This window comes from Odocoileus virginianus, chromosome 21, assembly GCF_023699985.2.
Source record: "Odocoileus virginianus isolate 20LAN1187 ecotype Illinois chromosome 21, Ovbor_1.2, whole genome shotgun sequence".
NCBI lineage: Eukaryota > Metazoa > Chordata > Mammalia > Artiodactyla > Cervidae > Odocoileus > Odocoileus virginianus.
This window is the reverse complement of record NC_069694.1, coordinates 10,706,944-10,732,280: the sequence shown is the minus strand read 5'-3', so window position 1 is coordinate 10,732,280 and position 25,337 is coordinate 10,706,944. Positions and strand designations below refer to the sequence as shown.

General features: G+C 37.2%; 1 long non-coding RNA gene across 3 annotated transcripts in view; it reads right to left on the bottom strand.

Annotated features, from left to right (window-relative positions):
• Nucleotides 1–379: 379 nt before the first annotated feature.
• The window catches only part of LOC110152189 (uncharacterized), a 48,179-nt gene continuing 23,221 nt past the window's right edge, over nt 380–25,337 (bottom strand). The window contains exons 4-6 of one of the 3 annotated variants that reach the window (XR_002318296.2): nt 21,571–21,632; nt 955–995; nt 380–591 (exon numbers count right to left, since the gene is read on the bottom strand). This is a non-coding gene — a long non-coding RNA (uncharacterized lncRNA). The remainder of the gene's footprint in view (nt 592–954; nt 996–21,570; nt 21,633–25,337) is intronic. The other 2 variants (XR_002318297.2, XR_011482567.1) reach the window with 2 other exon arrangements.

The following is a 25,337-nucleotide window of genomic DNA, read 5'->3' as shown; positions in this document are numbered from 1 at the left end:
TTTTGTATTACCCTTTTCTATTCCATGCACTCCCACCCTACTCAGCTTTTCTTAGCTAGCTGTGTTATATCTCCCTCTCACAAGGAGTTGAATGAATTCTCTTCCCCTCAAAATGCCATGAAAATAAATCTGTGTCCATAGCTGACTTATAGCCTAATGATCCAGCTCTCCTCTTTCCACTGTATAATCATGATGTTTAAGGGAGTAGACAGCCTTTCTTTTGAAGAGTGAAATTCTCTAAACAATATAAATATATTTTAAGCCACTTTACACAGGCTTCCTCATACACACACACACACACACACACACACACACACAAATAATGATCTCTGTGCAAATAACCACATTTTACTCAACATGAAAAAGCATATGAATTTTTGTTTGATATTCAGAGTCAGTCATTTGACCTTTAATTTCCATAGGGTATTTCCTTTGTAGTCATTTGACATTTCTGGCATTTATCCTTGTTTCTTTGATATGTCCTGGTTGGAATGTTTGTCAGATTCTTTTGTGCTGCCTTCAATCGCTTGACTGGAGCAGTGAACTGGATGGAGATCTATTTTGGAGAGCACAGAGCTTGGAGGAGTTGAGCTTATGGGAAAAGAAGGCAAGTTTATGGAAACATTTTGATATATTTGAGGATGTGAACAGAGCTGATAGAGACAGTGTGAGCAGTAAAAGTGTCAATAGGAGAAAAGGGAAAGACAGAACGAAATACAAAGTCTTTACTAAAATTGTACTGTGTCCATTTCAAAATTTTGCTCAAGAAAATTAAAAAGTAATATATTTAAACAATATGGTTCTGAAAACAGCTGGAAATCTTGATAACTTTTTAGAATTCCAAAAGGCCAATGGGATTTTAGAGTAGGGGGCTACTTTTAAGATTATTATCTTTCTTCAAAGTAATCATAATTCGCACTCATCTGAAGAACACAAATTGAATTTATTTCTTACCTGGACAAGGAAGAATTACCAGCAAAAGTAGTTTTCTTGTGCTAAAAAAAGAAAGAAGCAAGACTGTTACAGGGTTGGGGAGAAGTGTGGACTTTATGTTAAATATAAATGGAGCACAATTTTGATTAGATATTAACAAAGGGAAAGAATTCCAAGTACAAGTTAACATCAAGTTTACCTTCCATCAATGAATGAGTGAATAAATGAAAGTCGCTCAGTCGTGTCAGACTCTGTGTCTCCATAGACTAACCTGCCAGGTTCCTCTGTCCATGGAATTCTCCATGCAAGAATACTAGAGTGGGTTGCTGTACCTTTCTCCAGGGAATCTTCCCAACCCAGAGATCAAACCCAGGTCTCCCACATTGCAGGTGGATTCTTTAACATCTGAGCCACCCGGGAAACAGTTTCAGGGAAGCTACAATATTAAAATAAATGTGCAAAGTTGGGTTGCTGTGTTTGCTATGAAAACCCTGAGCTCAGAAGTAAATCAGGACTGGAGATGCAGAGAGCTAGAATAAAACTAAAGATGGATGGGAAGACAATGTGATCTACAAGGCTCAGATTATCTAGATCATCATGGAATATTCCATTCTTGGATTTGAAAAGATTAATACTCTTAAGTTGAAGTTTTAAGGAAAATATTATCTCACAGCTAACATTTCTTATATTACAAATGAAATGGGATCACAGGGAGTCAAGGAGGTTAAACATTGAAAAAAAAGCCATTAAAAAAATAACAACAACATCTAAAAACTTCCAAAAAGGGAAAAGAAAAAGTATGCTTATTTTTTTGATGAAGAAATGAGTTTCAAGTCGACATCACATACCAAAGCCAGTCCAAGACAAAAAATCATATCTAATTTAATGATATATCAAAGAATTGATCATTTAAAGCTGTAAAAATTGCAGGATTCCTGATTGAAGTATGAAAGAATTGGAAGTAATAAAAAATTTTAGCATATATTTCATAGATTGTTTTTTGGAAATATAGTCTTTTTGGAGAGCAAACTGATAATATATGTTTCAATTAAAAATATCAGATCTCTTCCACAGAATTATAAGTACATACACATTATGATATTTGCTGCAGAAGATCTATTGCAGTATCTTCTGGACAGTTATGCAATATTAGCAGTTAAGCATATACTCATCAACTGTAGAATGGTTGGACAAATTGAGGTTCAGCAATATCATTAAATAAAATCAGTTAGTTTTATATCAGTTGATTTAAGATGTGTGACTGAAGCCAGAAATCAAGGAAGCAGTGTATGTAATGTGACCTCGCATAGTATAAAATGACCAAAATTTTCTATGATCTTTATGATAGGGAACTAGAGAAGGCTATGAAAGATTTTATAAGAGATTATTATAAATCCACGAACCTATGGTCACCTTATCTTCGACAAAGGAGGCAAGGATATACAATGGAAAAAAGACAACCTCTTTAACAAGTGGTGCTGGGAAAACTGGTCAACCACCTGTAAAAGAATGAAACTAGAACACTTTCTAACACCATACACAAAAATAAACTCAAAATGGATTAAAGATCTAAATGTAAGACCAGAAACTATAAAACTCCTAGAGGAGAACATAGGCAAAACACTCTCCGACATAAATCACAGCAGGATCCTCTATGACCCACATCCCAGAATTTTAGAAACAAAAGCAAAAATAAACAAATGGGACCTAATGAAACTTAAAAGCTTTTGCACAACAAAGGAAACTATAAGCAAGGTGAAAAGACAGCCCTCAGATTGGGAGAAAATAATAGCAAACAAAGCAACAGACAAAGGATTAATCTCAAAAATATACAAGCAACTCCTCCAGCTCAATTTCAGAAAAATAAATGATCCAATCAAAAAATGGGCCAAAGAACTAAACAGACATTTCTCCAAGGAAGACATACAGATGACTAACAAACACATGAAAAGATGCTCAACATCACTCATTATCAGAGAAATGCAAATCAAAACCACAAAGAGGTACCATTACAAGCCAGTCAGGATGGCTGCTATCCAAAAGTCTACAAGCAATAAATGCTGGAGAGGGTGTGGAGAAAAGGGAACCCTCTTACATTGTTGGTGGGAATGCAAACTAGTACAGCCATTATGGAAAACAGTGTGGAGATTTCTTAAAAAACTGGAAATAGAACAGCCATATGACCCAGCAATCCCACTTCTGGGCATACACACCGAGAAAACCAGATCTGAAAGAGACACGTGCACCCCAGTGTTCATCGCAGCACTGTTTATAATAGCCAGGACATGGAAGCAACGTAGATGTCCATCAGCAGACGAATGGATGAGGAAGCTGTGGTACATATACCATGGAATATTACTCAGTCATTAAAAAGAATTCATTTGAATCAGTTCTAATGAGATGGATGAAACTGGAGCCCATTATACAGAGTGAAGTAAGCCAGAAAGATAAAGACCATTACAGTATACTAACACATATATATATGGAATTTAGAAAGATGGTAACGATAACCCTATATGCAAAACAGAAAAAGAGACACAGATGTACAGAACAGACTTTTGGACTCTGTGGGAGAAGGCGAGGGTGGGATGTTTCGAAAGAACAGCATCAAAACATGTATATTATCTAGGTTGAAACAGATCACCAGCCCAGGTTGGATGCATGAGACAAGTGCTCTGACCTGGTGCACTGGGAAGACCCAGAGGGATCGGGTGGTGAGGGAGGCGGGATGGGGGATCGGGATGGGGAATACATATAACTCCATGGCTGATTCATGTCAATGTATGACATAAACTACTACAATATTGTAAAGTAATTAGCCTCCAACTAATAAAAAAAATGAAAAAATAATAATAAAAAAAGAGATTATTAACTTAGGAGTTTGGGAGAAAGTTCAAAGAAATGAAAATCTTTAAAATTTACAAAATAGATTATAGCCATAAAGTAGATGATAATATGATGTGGTATACATGTGCATTCATAGGCAATCTATGAAATATGAACTTTTACAAATATTATTGGGGTTTATACCAGAGTCGTACCACCCCTGGTAGTTCAGCTGGTAAAGAATACACCTGCAATGCAGGAGACCCCAGTTCGATTCCTGGATTGGGAAGATCCCCTGGAGAAGGGATAAGTTATCCATCCCAGTGTTCTTGGGTTTCCCTGATGGCTCAATCAGTAAATAACCTGCATGCAGTGTGGGAGACCTGGGTTCAATCCCTGGGTTGGGAAGACCCCCTGGAGGAGGGCATGACAACCCACTCCAGTATTCTTATGTGAAGAATCCCCATAGATAGAGGAGCCTGGCAGATTACAGATCATGGGATCGCAAAGAGTTAGACATGAATGGGCTACTAAGCACAGAACATACCAGAGTGTATAATGTGTTTTGGAGTCTGTATACTGTCATCCTGTTTATTTAACTTATATGCAGAGTACATTATGCGAAATGCCAGGTTGAATGAAGCACAAGCAGGAATCAAGATTGCTGGGAGAAATATTAATAAGCTCAGATACGCAGATGACACCACCTTTACGGTAGAAAGTGAGGAGGAACTAAAGAACCTCTTGATAAAAGTGAGAGAGGACAGTGAAAAAGCTGGCTTAAAACTCAACATTCAGAAAACTAAGATCATGGCATCACTTCATGGCAAATAGATGGGGAAACAATGGAAACAGTAACATACTTTATTTTCTTGGGCTCCAAGATCACTGCAGATGGTGACTGCAGCCATGAAATTAAAAGACCCATGCTCCTTGGAAGAAAAGCTATGACCAACCAAGACAGCATATTAAAAAGCAGAGACAGTACTTTGCCAACAAATGTCCATATAGTCAAAGCTAACGTTTTTCCAGTACTCATGTACGGATGTGAGAGTTGGACCATAAAGAAAGCAGAGCACCGAAGAATTAATGTTTTCAAACTGTTGTGTTGGAGAAGACTCTCGGGAGTCCCTTGGGCCACAAGGAGATCCAACCAGTCCGTCCTAAAGGAACTCAGTCCTGAATATTCATTGGAAGGACTGATGCTGAAGCGAAGCTCCAATACTTTGGTCACCTGAGGCTAAGAACTGACTCATTTGAAAAGACCGTGATGCTGGGAAAGACTGAAGGCAGGAGGAGAAGGGGATGACAGAGGATGAGATGGTTGTACAGCATCACCAATTCAATAGACATGTGTTTGAGCAAGTTCCAGGAGTTGGTGATGGACAGGGAAGCCTGGCATGCTACAGTCCATGGGGTTGCAAACAGTCAGACATGTCTGAACAACTGAACAGAACTGAACTGATATTTTCTTATTTTTTAAATATTATTTAAATGTTTCACCATGAGAATAACAAAGAGATGAAAGAAATGGTAGTTGTAAATGGTAGTTGTATAAAACCAATAGAATTTTTATAACCCACTATTGTAGTTTAGAAAAATATACAGACTTAAGAGATACCAAGTCTTAAGGGGCACTTAACCTTTAATGAGGCAAAATTTCTTCCCACAAGTAGAAACAGTTTTAAATGTCATGTCTTTATTTATCATACAAACTCTTTGCCTTTTGGGTTTTCATCTCCTATTACTGGCAGAGAGGAAACCTGTCTTTTTCAGGGCTGCAGGTTAGTGACCAGATAAGCAGGAAGGCTGCCTGTAACTGTATATTTCCATAGACTTTTTGGTCTTCCACCTCAGTCTACACTTCTGAAACCAAACACCCATGGATGAGAGAGTTTTCTATTTTTCATGAATTATTAATTTCCTTTTCAGAGAAGTCTGACAGCTCTCAAAATGATACATACTCACAGAAACCTATAGTTTTCTTTTCCTTTTTTTGTATCTTCAAAATTAAATCCCTTGAAGGCTAAAGTTAAAATCTTGTCCTAACCTACCAATAACAAAAAATAAAGGATATAACTTTTAAACTATATAATCCAAGTAATATATAACTGACACATTCATCTTCCGTGTCATTTTCTCTTATCTCATGGGGATATTACTATTTCACAAGCTATGGGCAGTTGACATACCTAAATATATAGCTGCATGCATGCTAAGTTGCTTCAGTTTTGTCCAACTCTTTGTGACCTTATGAACTGTAGGCTGCCAGGCTCCTCTCTCCATGGGATTCTCCAGGCAAGAATACTGGAGTGGGTTGCCATGACCTTCTCCAAGAGATCTTCCCAACCCAGGGATTGAACCCATGCTCTTAGGTCTCCTGCATTAGTATGTGGGTTCTTGACCACTAGTGCCACCTGGGAAGCCCAAATATATAGTTAGTGCAAAATAAATTATTTCACCTTATTGTAAAAATTAAGCTCTTTGTAATCTAAGCTATTGAACTGAGACAAAAAATAATATTTTAGTGCATTTGCCTTGCTTAAATATTAGATTATTCTCAGTTTAGAGGTTTGCTTTCTTTAAGCATAGGAAAAAAAAATTTTTCTCTTGACAAGTCAGACTTCATAAAACAAAGCAACTTTTAATTTATCAGAAACAGATTATTATTATCCTGATTTAGCATCAAAGTAATTAATGGTAACAACAATGCATAATATCCAGCTAATAAATGTTATGCCTTATAAGGCACAGAGAAGTAAAATCTAACATGTTCCAAAGTTAAAGGAGACAAAGGAATGAAGACCAATATGGAAAAATTTACTACTGCAATTATATAAAGTGACATGGATATGACTCCTGTCTCCCCTCCCTTACCTCAAAGACAAAATAATTGCTGCCACTTTGCATCTTTTCTTTTTTAATTCTGTAAACCTCTCTTTTATAGAAAATATAATCAAGGAAGATAAGTATCTGTGTCACAAATAGTTCGGGTTGCTTACTGAGGATCCTGTTTTTCTATTTAAAAATATATAAACTATAGAGACATTTCAACCCTGTTGATTATTTAAAGCATAGGAGTACTATTACTATATTAGAACAACTTCTTAGATTCCTGCTATATAAGCCTGAATTACAGAATAGCCAAAATCAAACCTCAATTTGATTCAAACTTTATACACTTTCAGCCATTTTAAAATATAACTGAGACATCTTTTGCATAAATGTCACTAAAGTGGTTCTCTCTATCCATAACACACAACAACATACACATGTGCACACAGTCACACACACTGTTCTGTTCTACAACCCCTGTGGTTCCCAGCACACTCACCCCTCAGATTTTCAAGGCCATTAAAACTCTACCAAAATTAGAACAGTCTGATCTGAATTACTCCCTATGGTCCCTAAAGCCCCAGCAAGCATTCAGTTTACTTTAGATTTTCTAGAAAGTCCTTCATCACATATCCTCCAATCTAGAGATTTTTGTTCCTTCTTTTTCCCTCCATTCCATATTATTTTGCACAAACTATTTTGCTACTTGTGTTATAAGTATTTGCTTACATTGAGTTCATCCTTTGAAGAAAGTTTCCCCATATTATCTATTTACCTTCAGTATCTAAATTCAATAACACCTTTCATATAAAGTCAATAAATATTTGCTGCATTTAGTTTAAGTCTAATATCTGAATTCATACAGAAGAGAAGAGCAATAACAAAGGCTTTCAGTGCTCATCTTTCCCTCATTAGTAAAATTTCCTAATATGCAGAATGTGCACTTTCCAATATTTCTTTACAATGGTGCTCTTTCCTCTCTTAGTGATGTGTCTATTAACACATGGAATAATAGATGAGTTTAAAGTGTCTTGAGTATCATTTACCAAGTATAGCTTTAAGCAGAATGAACACTTTTCCAAAGGAACTACTTTAAAAAATTCTCTAGAGTAAATCAAGGAGGGTCCCTTAGACCTTTATCTGACAGAATGACAGATTCACTGAACCCATCGCTGTTTTTTAGTGGGAAATTATTTGTTTCTCAATCATCTAAGTCCTAAAGCTAAATATACTTGAACTGAAATTAGTTTACAAAAATGCTAGACTTTCCTTGTGCTTTTTGGTACAATGGTTAGCATCAACTGCCATGCATATATTGAATATATAATTTAAGCGATCTTAAAAAATAGCGACTTCTCTGGACTTCTGAAACAATCTTTCTACCTATTTTGGAATCCCCCTCCTCCTTCCCCCAAAAAAGTTTAATAAAGAACAATATGCCTTTAAGAATAGGCACATTGAATTTAGGACTAATTTAAGGGTAACACATTTACCTAATGAATGTTTAATGAGACTCTATTATGTGCTAGGCACCATGTTATATGGCACTACAGATTTAAACAGGACTTCATCTGCACCCTCATGGAGCTTAGGCACAAGGAAGAAGGGACAGACCATAAACCAATGCAATCCTAAAGGAAATCAACCCTGAATATTCATTGGGAGGACTGATGCTGAAGCTGAAGTGCCAATACTTTGGCCAACTGATCCAAAGAGCCAACTCATTAGAGAATACCCTGATGCTGGAAAAGATTGAGAGCGAGAGGAGAAGAGGGTAAAAGAGGATGAGATGGTTGGATGGCATCATCAACTCAATGGGCATGAGTTCAAGCAAACGCCAGGAGATAGTGAAGGACAGGGAAGCCTGGAGTGTTGCAGTCCCTGGGGTCACAGAGTCAGACACAACGGAGTGACTGCACAACAACAAGAGTTGTATAATATAATTTAAAATAAAAATCAGTGCTTTGTAGCACTGATTATAAGAGTTAATGAGTGGCTGATGGGGAGTAGCGCTTTCAATAAATTGCTCAGGGAATTCTCTGAAGATGGAGTATTCCAAGAGAGAATGGAATTTGAATTTCATATACAAGAGGAGAAGCCAGGTAAGGAGGTTAGGTTGTAGAAACTTGTAGGAAGGAAATAAGGAAATCAAAAGTTACTTGATGAAAGTAAAGCTTTTTAAGGCTTTTAATTATCTCAGTGTATTAACAAACAGCCAAGAATCATCAGCTGTTTGATAGGAGTCTCCAGTTAAGAGAAAAATGTGAAACAGAAAAAGGGAGGAAATAGAGAACATCCAGACAATACCAGAAGTAGGAGTCCTCAAAAAAATCAATTGGCATTCTTACAGCTTAGATATTGCATCTAACAATATGCACAAGCATTTTAGCACTATTTGGTTTATAAACTATAAGCATGCATTATATTATTAAAGAATCAAGAAATTCCTTTGTATAATATACCAATAAACAGATAGTCTTGACTTGTTAAAAATTTTTGGTGATAAATTGTGACAAAAGAAGAGAAAACAATAAGAAATAAAACAAAATGGTTCTGAATGATTTTTTGATAAAAGGATTTCTCTCATTTATAGACTAAAGTACTGTGACTCTAAGTACCAGTGAAAGCAATACATACTGCCACAAAAGTAATAAAAGTCAGAGGTAGAGTGGGTTTTCTGAAGGTCAGAACTGCTGTCGCCTTGAATGTGCCTTCCTCTCTGTGATTCCTTCCTCTTCTGGCTGTTTCCTTCATGTGAAAAATGACTGATTTTCTGTGTCAACATTTTGTATTTACAGAATCCAAAGGAAAAGAGTCCTAGAGACTCTCTCATAAAAATGTAAAGGTAAGAATGCCTTTCTCAAAATCTCCAGCAGATCTCTAAGGATAACTCAGTCAGCCAATGGGTGAGAAGCTCTTTACTAAGTTAATCCCTTGGAAGGGGGCTGGAACTTCCCTTGAGAATCCCATAGACTGGACCAAGGATCCTGGCAGACTACAGTCCATAGGACTGCAAAGAGTCAGATACGACTGAAGCGACCAAGCACACGACACATACACACTCACCAGCTGGAGCTGCGGGTAGACCCGGGTTTCCCTGAGTCAGAAGGCTGTTTGGAGAGAGGTTCTCCTAGGAGTGAGGGAGGTGGGGATGTCCATCTGAGTAAGGGAAAAGTTCATCTGGACCGTCAATTACAGTCTGTCCACTACCCTGAGACATTCTGTGTGCAAAGCATTTCAACCATTTCAAGTATATGCTTCCATAGTCCTAGCACAAAGTGGTTGCTTATTAAGTACTAGTTCAGTAATCAAATGGATAAATGGTAGGCATAATAGGAAGGCTATATATAAGAACTTGCAAAATGATATTAGAAGACAAAAACATCCTGAAAATTTATATCTGAACTTAACTCAGTCTAATACACTGACATGTTTTCACTTATAGGACTGCATTCTGTAAGATAGAATTCTTAAGCTCTTCTGCATGGGGCTCATTCCGCATGTGGCTCATTCTGCATGGGGAGGGAGACTATAGAATGGGAGAGTTTCTGCTGGTATCATTTAGTTTGACTTATTTAACCAATTATTTTATTATTCCAAATTAATGTGAGGTTTTATAAAGCTTGTAAACACTGTCTTAAATGACTCTCTAACTCTCAGAAATGGCAATTTTAAATCAAACAAGTTTTTTTTTTCTTTTCTTTTTTGTCTTTCTTTCTCTAAGTTGAGCTTTCTACATTACAAGACAGGATTAGCAAGAAGTCGACTTTCATTCAGATGGCTGGTTGTGTGAAATCCCTTTGTGCTTTATTTTTATTTCCAGTGTTTATATGACATTTAAAGCACCTTTGCTTTGTTGATAGATATTGAACACCAGTAATTGTACTACCTGAGCTAATTAGGCAACTAGAGCATGTTTACCATGCCTATCAATTTTCTGTTCAGCTGAATAGCTCAAAACCAGTTCATGAGGAAGACCCGTGTGAAATGCTTGCTTAATTGTGCATACAGGATTCTCTAAAGCTAACCAATGACCTCAATTAACAAACTGAGGTTAGCATTGTTCATTTCACTGTCCTTTGCAGCCTTCTACTTTCCCAAATCTAGCCTTTCTCTTTTAGAGAAACTTTAATGGGTTTGCACTAAGCAGAGAGAATTGTCAAACCATGGAGGAAATTATGAAGATTTGGGTTTAACCTAAACCTGAGTAGTGCCACAAAGAACAAAACACTTTTAGCATGCTATTTTTCTTTTCAGAGTGCTTTAAGAATATGTGAGTAGAGAAAATAGAACTTTATGTCTTCATATCATGGACAGTGGATGTACTAGGATGTTAAAATGCTAGGTATTATACAAAACTAACATACAGTGACAGGAATGTACTCCCTTTGCAAACTTTAAATAAGCCATGCCATTATCCTGCACATTAACTCCATAACTTAAAAAATATTGTGAATATAGGTTAGACATTTTCAGTGGTCAGAACCTATCATTAAAAAGAGAAGGGATGGCATTAACACCTTTAATCTGAGGAGACTTTTTGTGGGAAAGTTAAAAAGATATATTCAGATTTGTTTTTTTTTACTTTTCATGTAAAACCTAACTTTTAACTAAAGACAGAGAGTAGCATTACAGAAAGAGAGGGAAAAAAAAGTTAAATCTCCCAGTTCTTGGGAAATTGGGCTGCTACATATAAAATTTTGAACATTTCCTCATACCATATACAGAAATAAAATGGATTAAAGACCTAAATGTAATACAGGGAACCATAAAAATTCTAGAAGAGAACACAGGCAGAACATATCTATTCCTAAGGCAAAAGAAAGAAAAGCGAAAATTTTTAAATGTGATCTAACTAAATTTAAAAGCTTTTGCACAACAAAGGAAACCATCTACAAAACCAAAAGACAACCTACTGAATATGGGAGAAAATATCTGCAAATGATATGTCAGATTAAGCATTAATATCCAAAATATATAAACAACTCCTACAACCCTTATGGCAGAAAATGAAGGGAAACTACAGAGCCTCTTGAAGAAAGTAAAAGAAGAGAGTGAAAAAGCCGGCTTAAAACTCAACATTCAAAAAACAAAGATCATGGCATCCAATCCCATCACTTCATGACAAACAGATGGGGAAACAGTGACATACTTTATTTTCTTGGGTTCCAAAATCACTGCAGATGGTGACTGCAGCCGTGAAATTAAAAGACACTTGCTCCTTGGAAGAAAAGCTATGACCAACCTAGACAGCATATTAAAAACCAGAGACATTACTTTGCCAACAAAGATCCAAACAATCATAGCTATCATTTTTCCAGTAGTCATGAATGGATGTGAGAATTAGATCATAAAGAAGGCTGAGCACTGAAGAATTGATGCTTTTGAACTGTGGTGTTGGAGAAGACTCTTGAGAGTCCCTTGGATTGCAAGGAGATCAAACCAGTCAATCCTAAAGGAAATCAACCTGAATATTCATTGGAAGACTGATGCTGAAGTGGAAGCTCCAATATTTTGGCCACTTGTTGCCAAGAACTGACTCCTTAGAAAAGACCACACTACTGGGAAAGATTGAAGGCAAGAGAAGATGGGGGTGAACAAGGATGAGATAGTAGGATGGCATCACCAACTCAGATATGCATTTGACCGAGCTCCAGGAGATGGTGAAAGACAAGGAAGCTTGGCATGCTGCAGTCCATGGGGTCACAAAGAGCCAAGCACGACTGAGCTACTGAACAATAACAACAACATACAACTCAACAAGAAAACAAAAACGATGATTTGACTCAAAAATGGGCAGAAGACCTGAATAGACATTTTTCCAAAGACTTATAGAGAGCTAATGGACACATGAAAAGCTCAACATCAATAATTATTAGAAAAATAAAAATCAAAACCAAAATGAGATTTCATCTCATGTCTGTTAGAATAACTAAAATCGAAAAGTCTAACCAGTCCCCTAAGGGGAGAGTAGGGTCTGTCTCCCCACTCCTTTTTTCATTTTTTCATACTTTTTCCCTCCTTTTTCTCTCAAACAGAAACACACCCAGAGTCCTATTTTTGAGATTTTTCCTCTCCTCTCCTTTCCTCTCTCTCTCTCTCTCTCTCTCACACACACACACACACACAACTATTCTGTTTCTCTCTGTGTGTGTCTCTCTCTGAGCTCCCCCATTCTCCCTCTCCCACCCCGCTTATCTTCTCTGCGATCTCTGAGGATGCCAGCCCTGCCCAACTAGAGATGCCAAAAATGGGGACATGCCTTCTTAACAGAGGACATGGGCCATGTTCCCTGTGCCTTCCCCACCCTCTTCCCCTACAGACTGTTTTATTACCACATAGGCAACTCATTTTAAACCAATAGACTCCCTCGGTGGGGGAAAAAAAAAAGTCTACAGATAAGCATTGTTGGCAAGGATGTGGAGAAAAGGCACTCAGTCCATTGTTGGTGGTAATACTAACTGGCGTAGCCACTGTTGAGAGCAGTGCGGAAGCTGCTCAAAAAACTAAAAATGGAACTAACTTATGACCCAGCAATCCCGGTTCTTGGCATATATTAAAAAATAATACCTCAATGAAAATGGCAGCATTATTCATAATAGCCAAGGTTTGGAAGCACCCTAAGTATCCCTCTGCAGATGGAGGTGCCATCTGCATCTGCATGAAACTTCTCACCAAGCAGGGCTGGAGCAGGGCCTACGCAATCATAAGTGATCACGCAGATCAGTGCCACTCTAGTGAAGGAAAAGGCAGTGTGGAGCCAACAAATTTCAACACAGTCTGATAAGAGCCCAGCAGTCCTACAAGTCGTTGGTGCAGATGCATGAAAAAATGGCTGGTGCACACCCCTGAAGGAATGTGGCTAACCCTAGAGTTCCGTCTCCTTCCTCCTTCCCCAAGCTACACTGGACCAACCATCTGAATGTTGTACTTGGATCTCATGCTGCCTCTGTGGTTCCCTCCCTCATTTTTCCTGGACATGATGGAAGCTCTGTCCCTCGTAGGACAACGATGGCTGTTCTAAATGCTAAAGAAAAGAAAAGCAAACAAAACTGTTTCAAGTACTCAAAACTTACAGGCCAACCAAGCACCTGCCTAAAAATCTTGCTAGCAGAAAATTCTTATAAAAGAACATTTTCAGCCTCCTTATATTGCTGGAAACTGAGTTGTGTGTAACTAAGACCTGTTACCCATGCTATGTGTTTGTGATTTATTTTCTCTTATTTCACGTACATTGCTTTTTTTTGGGGGGGGGTGGGTTACAGTGTATGATGGATGTGAATGAAAAACAATACATCTTTGGAAAAATAATTATAGTTTGTTAATTTGAATACATATATAATTTGAATACACATTATTACATTGTATGTGTGTCTATGAGTGTATATATATATATATGTATGTATATACATATAAACAGTGGAATATTACTCAGCTATAAAAAGAATGAAGTTCTGCCATTCACAACAATGTAGAGAGATTATTATGCTTAGTGAAATAAGTCTGAGGAAGAAAAATACGGTATGTTATCACTTATATGTGGAATCTGAAAAGTAAAACTAATGAATGCATACAACAAAACAGAAACAGACTCACAGATCTAGAAGACAAACTAGTGGTTACCAGTGGGGAGAAAAAGGGGAAGAAGAGCATGGTAATTGGGATTAAAGGGATTAAAAGACACAAACTACTATGTCAAAATAAATATGATACAAAGATGCAATGTACAGCACAGGGAAAATAACCAGTACTTTATACTAATTTTAAATGGAGCATAATCTATAAAAATATTGAATCACTGTGCTATACACCTGAAACTAATATATTATAAATATTTAATTAAAGATTAAACTAAATGAACTTTAATTAAAACAAAAAATGTGAATAAAGTCATAGGATCCAATGTTTAAAAAGTTAAATCTAACTAAAATCAGTCTGCATGAATAAGTTACTTTTAAAAATTAAAAATATTGAGTACAGAATTGATCTTTCATATGCACAACTACGTATGTCATAGTCTCCTCACAATATGTTTTATAAACTCACACAGGGTTATTCAACTTCCATTGCAAGCTCTTTTCTCCTCTTGTTATAATGAGGAGAAATTGTGATGCCTTGGATGCACTCTAGAGAAAAAGATTAAAATATTCCCCTATCACCATTGTACTATAAAAACAAATGCAACTTCATTTTTATTACTTCTTCAAATATGCCAAGAAGGCTTAACAAAGCAGTATAATTAAATTATGGTGAAATTATTTCATTTCTTTACAGAGAAACAAAATATTCTGTAGAATATTTTGAAAATCAACAAAAGGGAGATATACAGTCCTATTTGTCTCTTCTGAGAAAAGAAACAGAGTTTTTTTTTATATATTTATCTCCATTGCTTTAAATATTTCTATTAATTTGAAACAGGAAGTTGAAAACAGCAATCTTTGTGTTAGATCTAGGATATGATCATGCCAGTATTCATTAAAATTCTACTTTACTTGTTCTTGGCTGAGCACCAAAAAATTGATGGTTTTGAACTGTGGTGTTGGAGAAGACTCGTGAGAGTCCCTTGGACTGCAAGGAGATCAAACTAGTCAGTCCTATAGGAAATCAGCCCTGAATAATCATTGGAAGGACTGATGCTGAAGCTGAGGCTCCAATACTTTGGCCACATGATGCCAAGAGCCGACTCGTTAGAATGATTGAATGCAGGAGGAGAAGGGGACAATAGAGGATGAGATGGCTGGATGGCATCACTGACTCAATGGACATGAGTCTGAGCAAGCTCCAGGAGATGGTGATGGACAGGGAAGCCTGGTGTGCTGCAGTCCATGGGGTTGCAAAGAGTCAGACACGATTGAGTGACTAAACAACAGCAAAATCCTCTACCTCAAATAACCTTTGTTTGTTGCACTTAATACCTCTAAAAGCTAGTTGACCAAACAGTGGCAAAGTAGAAAGCAATTTTACTCACTATTCACAACAGATCTTCCATACTTACTTCCCAGTAAGGAGGAGTATAATTTTAGAATATATGTTTTGGAGTCAAACAGACCCTGGCTTGAATTCAGTTTCTTCTTGTATAATCTCATGTGTTCCTTTCCAAGCTTGAATTTCTTTATATCCTTAGGATAATTATAATTAAAAAGTTTCTCCTCAGAGTTTTGATTTTTGAGATGGTGTTTCTTAGAGAAGTGCTTCTTTTATGCTATACACGAACCAAATATTATCTATCATTTTGCTTTTATTGCTATCATCATCATTTTTATTAATTCAAAATGAATATTGAAGTTACCCTCCCTTTCCCAGGAGAACTCTAAATCAAGAAATAAATGTGAAACCAATGATGACTAAAAACCTAAGATGTGTAGCTATAGAGATGTGTTTCTCAATCCCATGGGTACATCACTTAAGCAACTGTCTCCAAGGCAGAATAGACTCATATTGTCAATCTTATACTCTTGTATAAAAACATACCATTTATAAAAAGAGTTCAAAAGCTATGAGTTTGTTCTAGTTCTTTCCTCCATGATAAAATAAACATATCTCAGAACTAATTTTACTCTTTTTTAAAATTTTAATTACTAAGTCTCTAGAACAGCAGATCTGTTTTTAAAATTTATTTTATGGGTTAGCTCCAAGAGATCTATGAGCTCACTGAAGCCAAGGCAAACACTGGTAAGTATAGCTACTTACATTGCCTCCTAGAGACACACTTGTCTTTAGCTGGTTCTTTCTTCATTTTCACTAGAGCCAGAGCAATTTTTAAAAATGAAAATTGCATTGGTTCAATAATACCAGTACCTCTGATTGAGCAATATTAATATTCTCTTAATTTTAAGATAAATATCAAAATCCTGGATTTGAACTTAAAGGCTCTAAATGGTTTGAGTTTTATCTACCAAAATAGTCACATTTGTCTCTTTCCACTTCCTAAAACATATCATCCCTCCCCCTATCACTGGACCTTAATACGTGCTGGTCTTTCTGCCAAAATACTGACTCCTCTGATCATCAACACACTCTAATTCATTCTTCAGATATCACGACATTTTATCAATCAAGAAATCTGTGGAATAAAGGCATAAATAAAGTCTGACACAGTGCTGACAATAGTTTGTTTGGTTTAAACAGGAATTTTTAAATATTTTGTTGAAATTCTTAAAAATTGAGATTGTACTGAGACTTTAATCTTAGCATTTGATAATATCTTTCTTTAAATCAAGCCTATTATTATTCTCTTAATAACTTCTCTTAAATATGTTCATTAATTTAATTAATTAAAACAAATATATTATGTTAATATTTCTTTACCTACTTTGATAAAGATAAATAATTTTCAAAATGGCGTGGAAAGGCAACTCTTCCTTGAAAACTAAAGAGATTCCTGTCTCTTAGTATTTTATATCAAAAATATATATTACAATTTATCTAGGTATAAACTTCAAACTTGATGTTAGATTTCCCACAATGCAAAAATATTACTGAAGAACAAATCAGAAAATTCACAGAACTATTAATATATAATGCTATAATACTTTTAAGAAACAGTAATTTAGGTGCTAAACTAAAAAAAATAATCTTGAGAGGCAAGTAAAATATATAGACTTACTAATTTATTCAGAAAACTTGATTAGAAACAAGAATCTAAATGGGGAACAATAAGCAACATTGGTGCTATGCAATGATGCATATGAAAAATTGGCTTAGAATACTTGAGGGAAAAATAACACTTTAGCACCTGATGCAATTAAAATCTACTTATTTTACAAAATCTTATTTCTTATTGTTTTGCTTGATCAACTTTCTGCCTACCTTTTTCCCCTTAAGAAACAAAAAGCCCTGCTGAACATTTTAATACCAACATTAATAAAGTAAAATAAATAATTTCCTCTAAATGTTATTTCATCATTGAGTGAATTCTTGTGTTGAGTGATTTCTATAGCTTTTGTAAGAGTTCCAATCGTGTAGCTTATGACTGTTCTAATCTTGAGCTCTTTTTAGATTTTTACATGATTAATCAGAAGACCAGATTCTTTCACCTCTTCCCATTGTTAATTGTGGATTGATATTTGAGAAAATGATAAAGTAATGATAAAGCTGAAAATAGAATATTTTGGAATTAAAATAAAGCATTCTTCTTTTAGTCACATGAAAAAAGTTTGTTGCCTTGATACAAATTTTGTATTTTATATTCTGATATCCTTAACTCAGGCCAAAATTTCACACTGCATTCCAAGAAGCAAACTTACATACCAGTCTTTAATAAAACAGTATAGAACAATAAAATGACTTCAAGACAGATACATCCACCAAGTGAGTTTTCCGCATTTTGAAGCATGTTGAGACTTAAGGCAATATTCTGTAACTTTACATAACTAAGCTTTTTAAAAGTATAAATGTATTGATTAGTAATCAACTTTCAATTCTAATGGAGCAAAAACAAATTCTTCATAGAATTCCACTTCCAACCTTAAACTATATAGGGCTAATGCAAAAATTATAGTAGGGCTTCTCGGGTGAGACGCTGTAGTGGTAAAGAATCTTCCCGTCAATGCAGGAGACTCAAGAGTTACAGGTTCGATCCCTGGGTCAGAAAGACTCGCTGGAGAAGGAAACAGCAACCCACTCCAATATTCTTGCCTGGGAAATTCCACAGACAGAGGTAGGCTATATAGTTCATGGGGTCACAAAAAGTTAGATACAACTGAGCACATACACATACAATACAAAATTATACTCAAATATGTTTCCTGCTGGGCTTCCCTGGTAATTCAGATGGTAAAGAATCCGCCTGCAGTGTGGGAGACCTGGGTTGGGAAGGTCCTTTGGAGGAGGGCATGGCAACCCACTCCAGTATTCTTGCCTGGAGAATCCCCACATACAGAGGAGCCTGGCAGGCTGCAGTCCATAGAGTCACAAAGAGCTGGACAATTCTGAGCGACTAAGCAGAGAACAGCATACATTACCTGCTAGTGTATCAGAGTCATAAATTGTTTTATCAGTTTTTGTGATGGCTCTAATCTTTAAACCCACCCTTCATACTCCTTTTGTGATTCTGGGACTGGGACTGCTTTGTCCTCTGGCTTCTGTATTCTGTAAGTCTCTACCAATATAAGGTACCAGAAAAGTATGGAAGAATTAAGGTAAAAGAAGGGACATACTCCTTCCTGTTTGTTTCTTGATCTTGTGTTCTGCTTCTTGCCGCTCTATCACCATAGCAACAACATTTCACCCTGACAGTAATATTCCATTTCAGCAAAAGCGGTTGATTTCAGTTTGCTCTTTCCAAACACTTTCAGGATCCACCTGACGACACCTCCTCAGAGATGTCAGCTTCACTGAGTGAGCAAGACTCTTGGACATCTTAAGTTTCAGCCACCTGAGTTTCAGGCTCTGCAGATTCACTACTCCATCTCCAATGTTTTAATAACATCAATCTTTCCATTGTCCCAGCCTTATGATAAAATCACCTTCCAGTAGCTATTCCCCCCGATGCAGTAGTATGTAAGCTTTCTCTTTCCACTCTTCCAATACCTAGTTTTACATCTTTATATTAAATATGCCTGATGAAAATGAAAATCAAAGAGAAATAACAATGAAAGCTGCTGCAGTTTCTATCTCCAGACTGGACCCTGAATAATACATATGTCTTAATTACAGATTAACAAATGATTGTGTGAGTCCTTTGGCCTACATGTATTTGTTTATGAAATCAATGTGTGAATTCTTACTCATTTTTCAGCTGAACTTCAATCCCTCAAGGTCATTGAAAAAGAAATCAATGTTGCACTTAAACACTCTGGGTTTGGCTTTTTGGTTTTTGTTTTTGCTTTTTAAGAAAAAATGAGCCACTCTGAGCATTACTCAGTGAAAAGTGGTTTCCAATACATTTTGTTTGCCTTCTTATATACCCAAGCAGTCTGAATCAACGACCAAGACTTTCATCTCTAATTCTCTATTCCACTGACATGCACTTTTCTTTTAAATCTATTAACTACCCATTAAATATGCTCCCATATGCATGATGAATACAGTAGCAACAAACCTCAGGATTTCAAACAGAGAGGTGAATTTTCCCCAAAATTATTCTTTATCCAACCTAATGTCGCAAGGAAAAGACCTTTGTCACTGTACAAACACTAAACTACTGTTTCTCCCCCCACACCAAAATCTGTTAGTATGTGCCCACAGCTATACTTAATAGAAACTAAGGCAGACGCCACATAAGTAAAACCATAGAACCACCCTGGAGCCAGAAAGGACCAAGAAGGTGCTAGTCATTTGCCCTGAACTGGTTCCAGCCTGAGCAGGAGGGCAGTACCTGAGCAGAAGAGACTGAAAGCTACCTTTGCTTCTAAGATGTTAGGATCTCCATCCAAACAGAGGGTTGCACTCTGTGACACAAAATTAAGCAGCATGCAAAGGAGCCCAAAGGACTGTGCAGCTTCAGCTGTTTCTGGCAATTGCCTCCCTCCTGAATTCTGATGGTGTACTCCTCTTGGGGATTACCGTGACAGAGTGGTAAAGAATCTGTCAGCCAATGCAGGGACACAAGAGACAAAGGTTTGATCCCTGGGTCAGGAAGATCCCCTTAAGTAGGAAATGGCAACCCACGCCAATATTCTTGCCTGGAAAATTCCATGGACAGAGGAGCATGCCGGGGTATGGTTCATGGGGTCACAAAGAGTCAGAGACAACTGAGCTGACAGCTCACACAGGCACACTAATCTCTTACTCTTCACAGGTTTTGCACTTCCCCTCACCAGCCCCCACCTCACCACTGGAGGAGGGGTCTTTAGAGCAGAAGATCACCCTGCCCCATTCCTTGTTCAGTGAATAGTTTCTGCTCTGCTTTGCAGAACCTGGACTCTCCTGCATCGGCGCCAGAGGTGCGGGGTGACGAAGGGACCCAGCTGGGGTCCACCTGGTCCCAGAGCCTCTGTAACACTAGGACTAGGCGGAGTAACTCTCTCCCGGGCTTCCATGCTATCAAGTATATATTCCTATACTTGACTTTTCTGCTCTACGAACTAGACTGTCAACTTTCTGAAGATAGAAAGCTTTGTTAATACAATTCCTACTGATAATAATTCAGTTACCACAATGCCAAGCATTCAGCAGGCTTTCAACAAAATGGAGGATGAATAAATGAATCAACGAAGACACGATCCTCTTGTACTACAAGGCTTGTCTAAACACCTGCCATGTCTAAATATTTCTGTGATCTGAACAATAGTTATTAGTGCTTCCAAAATATAATCTAATCAATAACCTAATTTCTTATTGTGTACACCTGCAATTTTTGTCACAGGACACCTGCTGAAACTCATTCTCTAATGTAAAGTATTCTAGCAAACTTTGGAGTCATTAAAATGATTAAATTGTGTTTGATTTAATTTAGTGTTAAGTATATTCTATTGTTTTCTAATTCTTTGGAAAAATGATAATCCCTCTGTACAGTGTATGTGATATTTCCTTATTAATTAAAAATCTGTTTAACAAGGACAGCAAATTTCCTCTCTACAATAGATAGTACAGAACTTATTCTGTAATAAATTCCCTCTCAAAGTTCTTAAACTAATTTTATCTCAGTTCTTTTCTAAGATGCTTTGGCTCTATCAAAAGTTATAGAGGGCTTCCCAAGGTGGCGCTAGTGGTAAAGAAACTGCCTCCCAATGTAGAAGACTTAAGAAATGCTGGTTCAATCCCTGAATCACAAAAGTCCCCTGCAGGAGGAAATGGCAACTCTTGCCTGGAGAACCCCGTGGACAGAGGACCCTGGCATACTACTGCCTATAGGGTCACAGGACATAACTATAGGACACAACTGAAGCAACTTAACATGCACACAAGAATGGTTGTAGAAACCATCTGGTACAACTCTCTCTTGATTTCCATGTTCATGATGTCATTTTCCACCATTAAACTTAACTACACTTTCATCACTATAAGCATATTTTATTATGTTTTTCAACTTACCTCTTGCTGTTTGTTCAAAACCTCAGGAACTTCCCTGGTGAAATCTGAAATGGGGCCCTATACTGGGAGAACAAAGAGAGACCAAAGAAAGAATCAAGCCACCCCAGATGGATGGTAGAGTTTCCATAAGCAAAGGAACTGACACCCTAGGTTTGTCTTGGGTGGCAACAGCAGCAGGAATAGATCTCTGACCGCGCCTGCCAGAAGCTTAAAGTTTAAGTAGAGGTCTTAACTGGATTCGGTCTGGAATACTCCAGATGGTCTCAACAACACACTGCTATCTCAGGGCACTATCCCTGAGGCAGATTCTATTGTAGGGAAAGCAAGCAGAATACATATTCCAAGGACAGGGGTGAGAAGTCTTAGATGCCCAGGTCAACCTGCGGCCATGTCCTCTCAATGACCTTGGGTACTTGGAAATATTTTAAGTGACTGGCTATCTTTTTTTACTAGTCATCTTCCTAGAATATGTATCTTCTCTTTAGAATGGAAAGCTAAAGGGTCCTCATTTTTCTATGACTTTAATATATCATGAGAATAAAACTTGCCAGAGAGGCTAAGTCAAGTCCTCAACTTTGGAGATAGCACATTTTTACCTCAGTTAAGGGTGGTCTACCTTTTACTTATTACCAGTGTTGTGGAGAAGATAAAACAAGATGATTCATATAAGTCTGCTTAGAAAATGACCATACAAATTTAAGGCAGATGAAATCTTCCAAATATTCAGATTCAGACTTTCCAGAAATAACGATAGTCAGTCTCCATCGCTCCTTAGCTCTACATAGTGATTTCTCTGTGGTTACTCTGAGAGTTTTTTGTTTATATTCTCTAGTTGACTCTGACCGTGATCAAATTTTGTTTTCCACATATTTCTAAATGACCTTGAGATTCCTATGGGACTCTCTTTTTACACATATAAGCAGAATTGAAAATTCTTCCCATTCAATTGATCAGCCACAATTTCTCTATAATAAATTCTCCCTTGAACCCCTATGTTTTGTTTCTTTTATTAACAACAACATACCTCAAAATCTCAGGAGTTTTTGATACCTGCTGAATCTCATCATTCTCCTCCTACTTTCTTTTGAACCAATTCTATTCAGACATTTACACTACCGTTCCATTAAAACTACTTTTGCCAAAGTCACCTATGATCACTCCATATCTAAATACAGTGGAAGATTATTATTGGTCATTCTACTCATCCTTGAATTTCCATGGCTCATTCAGCGGCTCTGATACACCATCAGCGAGTGAAAAGAAAGTGAAAGTGGCTGAGTCATGTCCAACACTTTGTGACCGCATGGACTATACAGAATACTGTATATTCTGAGGCCAGAATACTGGAGTGGGTAGCCTTTCCCTTCTCCAGGGAATCTTCCCAACACAGGGATCAAACCCAGATCTCCCGCATTGCAGGCAGATTCTTTACTGGCTGAGCCAGAAGGGGTAACTACTAAACATTTATGTTCAGCCAGGATATTGTGGATTCATGTAACCAGCTACCTAGCCTACATCTCCACTCAGATTAATAACTGAGTTCCAAAAATATCACATAGTTCAACACAGAACGTGTCTTGATAGTGTCTCTTCTACTCTTCTTAGACAAAGGCAGCTATATGTTTCCAGTTTTCAACCCAAAAATCTTGACTGCATCTGTCCTATTTCTCAAATATCTGGACATTGTCCTTGTCAGTTCTAGCCTCCAGGTGTACAGTGCTAAGGAATCCGCCTACCAATGCAGGAGACACGGGCCTTGTGGGTTCCATCTCTGGGTCAGGAAGATTTCCTGGAGGAGAAAATGGAAACCCACTCCAGTATTCTTTACTGGAAAATCCCATTAACAGAGGCTGCGGGTGGGCTACGGTTCATGAGATTGCAAAGTGTTTGACAAGACTGAGCACACACATACACACACACCCACTCAAAATAAAACCAGCATCAAGTCACTTCTCATCACCTCTGTGGTTAACACCCTAGGCCAAGCGCGCAGTATCTCAATAGCATTTGATTCATTTTTCTACTTGCAGATTCACCCTCCTTTAATCTATCCTTAACAATAGCAGTGAGGGGAATTTTTCAAATGTAGGTCATACATGTATCACTAGCCTACACAGAACCCTTAAATAGCTTTACATTCAGAGTGAAAGACAGTATCCGAATACTGATAAGCAAAGCCCTATGTGATCTGACCCCCTATTGCTTCTCTAAGAGCTCATTTCTTACCACTTTCCAATTGTTCATTCTGTTCCAGTCACACTGGCCTCCTTGCTATTCCTGTACTATGTTAAGTTCACTTCTGCCTCAGGACACTCACAGTTGCTCTAAGTTGTGTTTGAAATCATCTTATGGATTACACTTCCATTTCTCATGCTTCCTTTCTGAAATGTCACCTTAGGAGTCAGATCTTCCCCTGTTCACCTGGTAAAATGTTCACCTAACTAAGGGCTCTGTCTAATAAAATCATCCTGCTTTTATTTCATAACTTATCACTCATCATATGTTTTATTTATTTGACTACTCCTTATCTTCCCAGACTAGAATGAAAGTTCTGTGTAACTGAGGCCATACTCTCTTTCATTAGCTAGTGTAGTTTCATCTTCCAAGAGGCACTCAATACATAGTATTTATAGCACATAATAGGAACTTAATAAATATTTCTTGAATATCTAAAGTGGGATTGAGAAAATAGAAACTTTAAAAGGTATCTAAAACATTGGAAACTGATCTATTTGCCATAATATTAGTAATGTCCCCCTGTAAATAGGTACAAAGTCTGTCTTATAAAGCACCTTCATTCTGTAGACATAAGTTAAGATATTAAAAGGATTGGATATCTAGAAGAGAGAAAATATAATACTGAAGAAGACTTTCTTTGCAGGGTATGCTGAACTAATTGCTTCTTAGCATGGAAATCACTTTTAAAAGTTTCACAGAGGGAGACTAAATGCTAAGTACACAGGTTAAGGATTTTGACTAAGATCTGAAGTTTCATTCAGAAAAGGGAGAAGCATACACATGTGGAACAAAGGGCTTTCACATTAGGAAGAGTTCTATGGCTAGGGGACGTGAATGCAAGATGAGAAAAACCTTTGTTTTCCATAGAACCTGCTACTATGAATATACTTATACTAAATATTTGTACTCATTATTGGTTTAATTATAGTGACAAAACCCCATAACAAGATCCTGGTATATAACAGTAGTAAATGGAAGAATATTGATCTTTAAAGGGAAAACAGTAACAATATAAAACTGGCTCTATTTCTTTTGCCAGAAGAATATTTTTCTGGAATTTCAAGCCTGTGTGGTTGAGCTCATTGCTTCCATATTTTCAAAATGTCTAAGATCATGTACACATCAAGGTAAGGACAGAATGAGGCAGCAATTTGAAAATAGTAAGTGATGAATTTGTATCCCTTCAAAATATAAAATTTAGTTCAATTCTAAAATGCACAGTTCTGTAATGGATTGTTATTCAGTCATTAAGTCATGTACAGCTCTTTGTAACCCCATAGACTGCAGAATGCCAGGTTTCTCTGTCCTTTACTATCTCCCAGAGTTTGCTCAAACTCCTGTCCATTGAATCTGGGATGCCATCCAGTCATCTCACTCTCTATCACCCCCTTCTCCCCCTGCCCTCAATCTTTCCCAGAATCAGGGTCTTCTCCAGCGAATCAGCTCTTCGAATCAGTGGCCTAAGTGTTGGAGCTTTAGCTTCACCATCAGTTCTTCCAATGAATATTCAGGGCTGATTTCATTTAGGA